Source organism: Carlito syrichta, unplaced genomic scaffold (genome assembly GCF_000164805.1).
Source record: "Carlito syrichta isolate Samal-C Ts95f unplaced genomic scaffold, Tarsius_syrichta-2.0.1 Scaffold315773, whole genome shotgun sequence".
Lineage (NCBI taxonomy): Eukaryota > Metazoa > Chordata > Mammalia > Primates > Tarsiidae > Carlito > Carlito syrichta.
This window is the reverse complement of record NW_007259869.1, coordinates 108,581-120,751: the sequence shown is the minus strand read 5'-3', so window position 1 is coordinate 120,751 and position 12,171 is coordinate 108,581.

The window sequence follows — 12,171 nt, the reverse complement described above, 5'->3', positions numbered from 1 at the left end:
TTACATACATTTTGATTTTTCATCTCAAATTAGAAGCAAATGATTTAGCATATCTGCTTTATTGAGGGTTTATATTTTAATTAAATATAAACTTAATATTTAATTAAGTTTAATTAATTAAATATAATTATTTAATTATATTTAATATATAATTAAATATAATTATTTGGTTCTCTCTTGGCTGCTGTTGAAATTGCATCCACTGATCAAAAATAGCAAAATTCTCAATCACCCTCTTCCTACCTCAATGCCTGATTAACCTCAGGACTCAGAGTGAAAGCAAAAATATTCTTGAACACCATGAAGAAGCCCACAGTGGTTTACCCCTGGGCTCTTTGATTTTCTGGTTTTATGGTGGGTCACTGAACAATGTAAGTAAAAAAATTTAAAAAAAAAAAGAAGAAATCTGAAGTTTTTAGTAATGACAATTTTTGTTCATCTTTCAGTAACAGGAAAGTGTGAGATCTGAAGTAAAGCAAGATGATTATTAAAAGAAAAATGAGATCACTTAAAAGGAAAGTACGGTTAAACGAAACAGTCTCTCCAAAGTTTACCTGTATGATGACCACTTATCTACCTAATCCTGAATTGTACCCCACATCTTTACAATTTAAAAAATGAAAAAGCGAAAAAAAACAGTCTCTAAAACCATTCACAATTTTAAATGTAAATGCTAACATGTATAGCTATTTCCCTGTTCCACACATATTCTCCATCTGAAATATATTTTCTGAACGGTATGCCTTGAATTGGCATTAAAATTCCTGTTTACTGGCTATTAAGCAATGCAGCATCTGGGAAGCCTAGACTCTGTGTATCTGTTTATTTTTCAAGTGCAACATTGCCATCTACAGGATATGAGATGGCAAAATTCTACCTCTCCTTTAAAGCCATGTCTGCAATCAAAATTAAGAAATTACTGAGGCTGTAGTATCCTATCCAAAATCAGTCCTGTTTGAATATCCTGCCAGGCACTGTATTTTACAAATTATCTCATAATCTCACAGCTAACCAAAAATAAGAGAATGCATTAACGCATTATGCCTATGCCACAGCTTCTTTGTCTCTGGAAACTGCATAGAGGTTTACTCAAAAACCGTACCATGAAAAATTTGAAGGAACTAGAAGAAAAGCTAATATTAGAATGAGGTGTTTAGGTTTTTAGTTGGTTATACCTAATATCAAATTATGTTAAAGTTAGCTGAATATGTGACCTAGACTTCCTCATAGAGTTCGAATAACAAGCACAGCAAATATTCTCTTTCACAGATGTCAAATAGCAAAGAGAGCAAACAGTTTTTCTCCTAGAACAAGGAGATAATCTGAGGTTACTTAATGAATCTAATAATCTAATCAGATTTCCCAACATTCAGTCAACGTGACAAAGAGACTCTCAGTCCATTTCGCAAATGAAGAAACAGAGGTACAATTACATGCTGACCTTGAAAAGCTTAGCTCATTGTCAGGCTGTCTTATTTTAGCAAAAGTAAGAGAGTGGAAAAGAGAGACAACATAACTCATTTTCTCCATTTTGACACACAGACTAAAGTATGAGCTAGGAAAAAATATAGAATATACAAATGGTATTAAGGAGCTAGTTATTTTTGACTGCTCAGTGTGACCTCAGTTCAGTTGAAATTGGAATTACAATATTTATTAGAAAAAGCTTGAACGTTTCAGAAAAAGCTATTACAATTTCCTAGTACATTTCTAATCTCCTATCCTGGAGATATTCAATATGAGGATGTATAATTAGCTTGCTCTAATTCCTTAATTGTGGCTCGCCTAGAGAGTAAGCGATGGACGTGACGGCAGGGGCATGACCCTACTGTCTCACAATTTTTAAAATCAACTCCCACAGCAAAGAATGGGAATTGTATACATTAAAGCCATTTCAATCCTATAAAAATGTATAAAAAGTTTACTTTGTTACCATAATGCTAACCGGAAAGTATTCTATGAAGAAAAGTGGCTTTGGTGCCAAAGAAAAAGCCTCATTAAAATGAGAAAACAGCTTGAAAAAACTCAGTATTGGGGTTTCATTTCCAATGTTTACAGCTTTTCATTATACATCCAGTATATCTTCTGTGTATGTGAGCCAAGTTTGAATTAAAAGATTTTTTAAAGCCCTAACCATAGAAACAAACCTATTTTATCTATAGCCCAGCTAAATGCAGTCACCAAATAAGAAACAAATGTTTATATGAACTAAAGTAGTAGCTTTTGATCCAAAGGCAATTATATAAAACAAGAGGCCAATCTTTGACTGAAGCCAATATGCTTACTTCCATTGGAATGCAATCTATATCATAACATCCATTACTAGCAATAGACAGCAGGGCAGTGCCCCCTTTATGGACACTGCTTTCCTCAAGGTCCCCAGTTATTCCAACGTTGTCAGAGCCAAAAGGCAGTTCTTAGTCTTCATGATTCCTGAATATTTGACATGATTTTTCCATACTTCCTGAAGCTTTGTCTCCAGCTGGCTTCTAGACTTCATGTGCTCTTCATTTTTCCTTCCAAGATCTTGGCTACTGCCCTGCCTTTTCCATGGCATCTTCTTCCTTTATCTGACCAATGAATGCTAATGTGACCCCAGGTACCAGTCTTTAAGCAACTTTCCTTCCCTAACTACCCTTAATATCCAGATGACCTTGTCCTTTCTATGCTTTAAATATCACCTTTATGTTAATGACTCCCAAAGGAATATGTCAGTCCCAAATTTTACCTCAACTCTTGAGCCTTATGTCCAACTGCCTGTTCCAAATCTCCACTTTGATACCGAATGGAGTATCTCATGCTTGATGTGGTTTAAAACAATTTTTTACATTCTCCCACACCTCTATGCTTGCTTCTTTTTTAGGGTTTCCTTGCTCAACAGATGTGATTTGAGCATGCAATACATAGTTACTGAATTTGTTTGTGATTGATTAAGAACACAAAAAGAGTAATAGTGAGAGACTACAACTCCATAATTAGGAAAATTAACTCAACATAAAGGAAAGCGTAGTCAGAATTCTCATGGAACAGTAGAGCTCATAAGAAGGACGTGATCAAAAGGGGACCCACCATCCACTTTCACTCACTTTACATAGCACTTGCATAACATGCCACATTCAACAGATGGCTTAATCACTTTAGATTTGGTTTAGTGAAGTCTTTATCCCACAAAGATTCCTGTACTCCATATTCCACCCTCCTAAATGCCAGCCCATTAAGAAATGCTTTCCTGATGTTGCTAACAGTATCCAAGGTTACAGGAGATTGATTTCTTCCCATAGTGTCTCCAAAACTGAAGCCAGCAACTAATTGCTGGAAGTTAAATTTAGAACTTCAGTGAAACTTGGGGAAGTGAGTTGTTTGTCCATGGCTTTCTGTAAGGAGTATGTATGAACGATCACATTGGATGTTTAAAAACTGAAAGGAAACCAGTTCAAGTCTTCAGTGTTTTGCAAGATTTTTTAAACTTTTTTATGTTTAATTATTATGGATACATAATAGTTATATTTAACCATCACATATATATGTGTGATTTTTGATATTTGATACAAGAATACAAGGCACAGTGATCAAATCAGAATAATTGGGATTTTCATTGCCCCAAGGACATATTGTTTCTTTGTGTTAGAAACATTTTAATTTCACTCTTTTAGTTATCTTGAAATATGCAATAAAATATTTTTAACTGTAGTGACCCTATACTACAGAACACTAGATTTATTCAATCCATTTCACTGAATTTTTATACCCAGTGACTGCTCCTTCTTTATCCCCTACTCCCCACCACCCTTTCCAGCCTCTGGTAACTATCATTCTACTCACTAACTCCATGAGTTCAATTTTCTTTTTAACTCTCATATATGAGTGAGAGCATGTAATATTTACCTTTATCTCACTTAACATAGTATCCATCAGTTCATCCATCTTCTTTCAAATGACAGGATTTCATTCTTTTTGTGGCTGAATAGTATTTAATTGTGTATATATATCACCTTTTCTTTATCTATACATCTATTGAGGGAACGTAGGTTGAGCTCATATCTTGGTTACTGTGAATAGTGCTGCAATAAACATGAGAGTACAGAAATCTCTTCAACGTACTGATTTTCTTTTTGGGGAGATATATGCCCAGCAGTGGGATTGCTGATCATATGGCAATTCTACTTTTCATATTTTAGGAACATTCATATTGTTCTTCATAATGGCTGTATTAATTTACATTCCCACCAACAGTGTACAAGCATTTCTGCCAGCATTTGTTATTAACTGTCTTTGGATAAAAACCATTTAAACTAGGGTAAGATGATATCTCATTGCAGTTTTAATGCACAATTCTCTAATAATTAGGGATACTTAGCATTTTTTCATACACCTGTTGTCCATTTGTATGTCTTCTTTTGAGAAATATCTATTCAGATCTTTTGCCATTTATTAATCAGTGTAATTGGTTTTTTCCTATTTCAGTTGTTTGAGCTCCTTGTATATTCTGGTTATTAATTCCCTGTTAGATTAGTAGTTTCCTATTTTTCTCCCATTCTGTGGGTTGTCTCTTTACTGTGTTAAATATTTCCTTTGCTGTGCAGAAGTTTCTAGCATGATATAATCCCATTTGTCCATTTTTTGCTTTGGTTGTCTGTGCTTTTGAGGTCTTACTCAAGGAATCTTTGCCCAGACCAATGTCCTGGGGTATATCCTCAAAGTTTTCTTCTAATAGTTTCATATTTACAGGTTTTAGGTTTAAGTCTTTAATCTTTTTCATTTGATTTTGTATATGGAGAGAGATAGAAGTCTAGTTTCGTTTATCTGTATATGGATATCCAGTTTTCCCGGCATTATCTTTTAAAGAGATTTGTTCCCAGTGGATGTTCTTGGCATCTGTGTTGAAAACGCAGTTGACTGTAAATGCATACATTTATTTCTGAGTTCTGAGTTTTGTTGCATTAGTCTATGTGTCTGTTTTTATGCCAGGACTATGCTGTTTTAGTTACTATAGCTTTGTAGAACAAGTTGAAGTCAGCTAGTGTGATGTCTCCAGCTGTGCTCTTTTTTGCTCAAAATTATTTTGGCAATTCTGGGCTTTTTATGGTTCCATATAAATTTTAGAGGTATTTTTTTCTTTTTCTATGAATAATGTTATTGGTATTTCGATAGAGATTGCATTGTAACTATGGATTGCTTCATATAGTATGGTCTTTGTAACAATATTAATTCCTCTGATCCATAAATAATTTTAGTGTTTTTTCAATGTTTTTCACCATTGCTTTATAGTTTTCATTATAGAGATCTTTCACTTCTTTAGAAAAAATTATTATAAAATACATATGAAACTCCCAAAAAAACCAAAACAGAATTGCCAAAGCAATTCTCTGCAAAAAAGGACAAAGCTGGAGTCATCATTCTACCTGATTTCAAATTATACTGCAAAGTTATGCATACGGATGAATAAAATCTTTCAGTATTTTATTCTCTTTGTAGCTATTTACATGGGATTACTTTCTTGATTTCTATTTCCGATTGTTTGCTGTTGGCATATATAAATGCCACTGATTTTTGAATGTTAATTTTGTATCCTGCAACCACACTGAATTTTTTTAATCAGTTCTAATAGTTAAAAATCAGTCCAAAATCATTCTGTCCATCTCAATGTTTTGACCCATATCAATGTAAAAACATGTCTTTTAGAATGCAGTTCCACAAAATTGCTCTGTGAAAAAAAGGAATTCTTCAAAGTCGAAAATCTGAGGAAAACCATGAGCTTTCTGCTTCTCTTGAGGAAAAACATAGCACAGAAGTGTGTTAAAGTTTCTGAAACTTCCTTAAGTAAGAAAGCTCACTTAATTCTGTTTATCCTAAAGTTTATTTGATCACAGACATCTCTTTATGCAGCATCTGTGAACACTCCTCCAATTGCTGTACCTCAGAACATGTCATGGCAAGTCTCAAGCTACAGAATTCCAACTGAGAAAATCTTGGAATTATAAGGCAAACTGACGAGAATTGCAGATTCTTTTCAGATTAAGTTGTCAAACATTTGTTTGTTTTCTAGACAAAGTCATTGTTTCATTTCCAGATATTTGGAAAATGTACAGAAATAACCTGAGTTTCCTTCAGTCCTACAACTCTTCAAGAAATTTATAACCATTTGTAACATATTTTGGGAAAACACTTCATGTTTCTTATTTTATGAGCACTCAAAAGCATTTTATGAAACAAAATATTTACCAGACAAACAATCAGCTACATCATTCAAATATACCTTAAAATCATGAAAATGCAATTCTAGTATTAAAAGAAAGTCTACCTTAAAAGTTATTCAATTTGAAATGTATTTATAGAAAAGAAAATTCGAGAGGTAAATAGTTGTTGAAAAATAGAGATGTCATTGGTTAATAATTCTAGTGAAATAATCAAATCAAAAGTCTGACCTCCAAGTTAAGAAAAACAATGTGCTAAGTTTAATTCACACACACCAAAAAAGTGGAATAGAAAACCATGGAAATGAACGGTCCAACACATGAGGTTATAAAAAAGCCTTAGAAAGATTACATCCCATTATACCAAAGAAATTGCTATGATCAGAAATGCCAAGAAACTAGATTTCCGACCTTTTAAAACAATGAGAATATAGATGTGTCTACATAATTTTGATATTTCCTGCCTTCTAAAGACATTCCTGTCTATTCCCAGCTGTATCTACCATAAAAAAAGAAATGAAGCAATGACAATTCTGACAAGAATGTTTTTCACAATAGAACATACACATCTTTGAACCCAGCTCAACATACACTGAGCTATATTTTATCTCAGGCATACAAATGTGGTGGTGGAGGACGTGGTGCGGTGGCATGTATCTCCATAACTTCATTTATTCATTTCTTTCTTTACTCAGTAAGCTTGTTTGGAGACAGATATCAGCACGTTGCCAAGAGTTTGGGGGTGAGCCTTGTCAGAGCTTGGCAAGACATGCAGATAACTCACTAGAGCAAAAGTTAGAGAGTGATGCATACAATTAACTAACAAGGAAGAGACAGCCAGATTATTGCTCTAGAAGCAACTGGTGCAAGCAGATACTTGACAGAGTTCATCTGTGGCATCTCAAAAGGACTCCTTTTCTTTGTTTTACTCACTCACTACCAGCAGGTAGAGATGACACACAGGCAAAATTGAACCTGGTAAGAATTTCTCCTTAACGCATCATCATTTTTTGCTCATACAAGCTACACAAGTGATTTTAGACCCTTAATCAAAGCATCGAGTATTTTCAATATGATATTCCTGCACAGGGCACCAGCAAAGCAAGGGCCAAAATGAAGAATGATTGAGACTTTGATATTCAATATATTTTTGAAAGCAAAAGATTAGTCAACATGGAGAGAGAAAGGCAAAAATTTTGGGAATCTATGCATCAATCTACCTATTTATTTATTTATAAATATATACACATATAGAGAGAGAGAGAGACACCATACTATGTTCAATGCCTCAAGGTGCTAAAGGTTTTAATCGGTCCTATGTAGAATGCCAATTAGAAGCTCACTTCCCTGTGGTTCCCCACTTACCTCTCTCTCTCTCTCTTCCATTAAGAATAAAATGTCCCTAACTTTATATAATGTTGCTGCAATTATTCACTTCTACAATTCTTCTGAAGAGTAATTTAGAAAATTAGAAACAGATGCACACACACACAGATGCATACCTTATTTTATTATGTTTCACAGACATTAACAGTTTTTACAGATTGAAAATTTGTGTCGATTCTGAGTCAAGCAAGTCCATTGGCACCTTTTTTCCACTTTTTTTCACTTTTGTCTCTGTGTCACATTTTGGTAACTCTCACAATATTTCAAACTATTTTTTATTAGTATATTTGTTATGGTGATCACTGTAATCAGTAATCTTTGATGTTACTGTTAAAGCTATCCTGGGGGCACCACAAACCATGTCCACATAAGACAGCTGAACTTACTTGATAAATGCTATGTGTGTTTTCACCAACTGACTCCTCCAGCTGACTGTCTGCAGGCAACCACAGCAGCAAGAAGATGGCCCCTAACTCCTTTCTGCCTTCTACGTTTCAGATTAGTGTATGTTATTGACAGTATCTACATCATAACGAGAGCTCTAACAGCAGGGACACTAGGCTATGTAGCATTTTGCTTACCTGTCCCCACAATGCAGGAAAGAACACAGAATAGAATGGGAGTGGATGCTGAGTGCTGGAAGACAACTTCCAAAATTGAAGTCCACCAAAGTTATTTTTCAATAACCTAAATGAGAAGATCCATTACTGACAATATATCAAGCTCACTTCCTTGTGGTTTCCCACTTACCTCTCTCTCTAATATACTGACTTTATACCAAAGTCGTGTTTTAAAAGAGAATGAAATAGTGTGATTCATTTGTAATCCCACTTTTAGGGGAAACTCAAAAATCTGCTGTTTTTGTACATACATAACATATACTTATCTTGGCTCAAATTTAAAAAGTAATCATGACAGAAAGGATGGGGGAAAGAATAAGTCTCTTTGGGTTCAACTTTTTATTTGGGTACTCTTATAAGAAAAGGGGGAAGGGCCGGGCACAGTGGCTTACATCTGTAATCCCAGGACTTTGGGAGCCTGAGGTGAGAGGACTGCCTGAGTCCATGGGTTCAAGACCGGCCTGGGCAACTTGGCGAAACCTCATCTCTGCAATAAATGGGGAAAAAAAAAAATAGCCAGGCATGGTGGCGCACACCTGTGGTTCCAGATACTTGGAAGGCTGAGGCTGAAGGATCACCTGAGCCCAACTGGTCAAGGCTGCAGTGACCTTGAATGTACCACTGTACTCCAGCCTGATTGACAGAGTGAGATTCCTCCACAAAAAAAAAGAAAAGGGTAAAGGAAGAATATAATCTCTTAGTTATGTGAAACAAGACGAAAGTTATTTAAAATCTACATCAATTGGCATATTTTGAAGTCAGAGGCTTAGTAGAGACCCTTGCAGTTAAGTCAGAGTAAAATAACTATCAAAAATTTTCATAAATGAAGTAATAAATATAAATTTATGAGGAAGAAAACCTTAAAAATCAGAATTATTAGAAAAAGAAAAGTACAGCAAGAAATCACTTAGAAGTACTTGCAGTTTTGAAAAGTTGTGGAAATGTACGTGTTATTCTACAGCTTTTTGAAAACTCTATGTAGAGGTTGCTTTTTCACAAGGTGGTATCCTGGGGTGCTTCCACTCCTAATAGATTAAGGGGCCTCAACTATGAAGGAGGGAGTGGGAAAGGAGGAAGAAAAAACAGAAGGCAATTTGCCCATAGATGAAGTGACCATCAAACTGCTTTGCCTGAACAGTTTGGTTTATACCTCTAGTTCTTTTTATTTTAAAAAGTTTTCCAGTTTGAGAGCTAAATTATACGACCATTCTAATTGGCAAGAGGAGTAAAGAACTGGGATTATAAATAACATAAAATTAATTGCACGTAATGGAACATGCAAGGAGTGAACAATGTGTAGAGGAGAGGAATCTCTGAAATTGGGTTATTTGCCAGAAGGAAAACCTTATTTACCTACCAAATGGAATAATAAAGTCAGTAGACAAAGGTCAATTACGGTCCTTCGCTAAATAACATTAGATTTTAGCTTCTTTCATCTTTGATTCCTTACCAAATCAATTGGGATATGAGTATTCCTAGTTTATCATAAATTGTAAGCCTGAAGGAATATCAATAAGTCATGTTGTTCAATCTCTTTCAAATAGCTAAGACACAGAGCTAACTGCAGAAAGCCCTTAGTATTTACAGATTTAGCATCCTTAAAATTGCTTCTCTTTTGGCTTCCCTGAAACCAGGCTTTCCTGCCTTACTTCCTATAGAGACTTTTATTTATTTACCCCCATTTATAGTTCTTGCTTGTCTATCTGACCTTGACAATTCTGGCAAACTTACATGTGTAAAAGATATTTTGGGAAACATTGATTATATCTGAGTACAATTTAAGTATTATGTTAGTGAATTATTGTCAATTTTCTGAGATATGATAATGGCATTGTGGTTATGTAAAATAATGTCTTTAGTTTGGGGAGATCCTTGCTGAAGTATTTAGGGGTAGAGTTTCATAGTATCTGCAACTTGCTTTGAAACAGAATGGAGAAATGTGTGTAGCTAGACATACCCACAAATGTAAATGTAGGTACCAAGATAGGTAGATAGAGAAACAAAACGTAACAACTGATGAATCTAGGTGGTCGGTATAAGGCTATCCATTGTACCATGTATCTTTGCTCAAACTTTTGTGTATTTGAAATTTATTGTAATAAAAGAATAGGAGTTCAAGACCAGCCTAGGCAACAAAGTGAGACCTTGCTTCTACAAAAAAAAGAAAGAAAGAAAGAAAGAAAAGAAAAGAAAGAGAAAGAAGGGAAAAGAAAAAATGATCCAGGGGCAGTGATATGTGACGGTAGTCCCAGCTACATGGGAAGCTGAAACAGAAGAATCACTTGAGCCCAGGAGTTCAAGGCTGCAGTGAGCTGTGATTATGCCACTGCACTGCAGGATGGGCAACAGAGTGAAACCCTGTCTCAAAAAATAAAATAAAACTTAGTTCCATCTTTTGGAATTCCAACTCTTTCTCCTGGTTCTACCTCTGACATACCCTTTCTAGATGACCTCATCCATTCTTTAACTTTAAATACCATCCAAATATAGTAAATTCCCCTACATTATATTTGGCTCAGATCACACCTCCAAACTCTAGTATAGATACTGTAGCCTATTAACTACTTGACATTTCCCCTAGATATTGCATATGTATTTCAAACTTGACAGGTTTAAAACTGAATTTCTTACTTCCCACCCCTCAACAAACCTATTCAACTTTCAGCAGTCTTCAGTCAAGTATTTAACACTTTTTTTAGCCAAGAGCTTAAGTCAGAAATCTGGGTATTATTTCTGATTCCTACCTCTTCCTCCATTCAACCCATTAATAAATTCTATCAATTTTCCCTCCAAAATATAACTCAAGACTATGACTTTTTCTCTAGATGTCATCATTACTCTGTTCCAGCTATGTACTGAACCTTGTCTGGATTTAAAGTAAAATGGCTCCTTATTGCATTTAGAACACAACCCACACCTCCTTTCCGGAACCTTCAAGGCCAGCCTTAGTCCAGCTCCAGCCAACTCTTCCACTTCCTCTCGAGTCCTCTCCACCCGTACTCATTGTTCTCTTTATACCAGTTTCCTTTCTGTGTTCATACATTTATAAGCCATTCTCTCCTCAGAATTTTTTTCCATGATCTTTCATCTGTCTGGTCAGCACTTTCTTTTTATTTATTTAACAAATTCTCAGATAGCACTTGCTCTGTGTCTGGGATCCTTTTTAAAGAACTTTAGGAATATTGACACATTTAATACAACACTCTTACGAGGTAAGTTCTGTTATTTTCCTTCTTTTATAGATGAAGGAAATGAAGCACAGTGAAGTTAAATGATAAACAATATTCTAAAGAGCATGCTATGTACTGAATTGTGTTCCCTCCAAATTCAAATGTTGAAACCCTTATACCCAATATGATGGTTATTGGAGATGGAGGCTTTGGGGAGGTGTTAATCAGGGTTCTCCAGAAAAAGAGAAAGAGACAGGGACAGAAGTTTATCGTAAGGTATGGGCTCATGCAATTACAGAAACTGAGTGCTCTCACAATCTTTTTTCTGCCAACTGGAGACCCAAGAAGACTGGTGGTACAGTTTGAAGGCCTAAGAGCTAAAAGAGTGATGGTGCCCAAAATTTGAAGGTCTGAGAACCAGGAGTGTTGAGAACAGGAGATCAATGTTCCAGTCAAACAATCAGGTGGAGGGAGAGTGAATCCAACCTTCCTCTGTTCTTCTGTTCCATTCAGGCCTCACTGAGGTAGAGAGAGTCTGTTTTATTCAGTTTACCAATCCAATTGCCAGTATCTTCCCTCAAATAACCTCACAGACATATTCAGAAATCATGTCTAAACAGATATTTGAGCATCCCCATGGCCCAGTCAAGTTGACACATAAAATTAGTCATCACAAGAGGTAATTAGGGATAGATGATGAAATTAGTGGCTTTGCCGGGCTCGGTGGCTCAGCCTGTAATCCTGCGCCTTTGGGAGGCTGAGGTGAGTGGATTGCCTGAGCCCACGGGTTCAAGACCCACG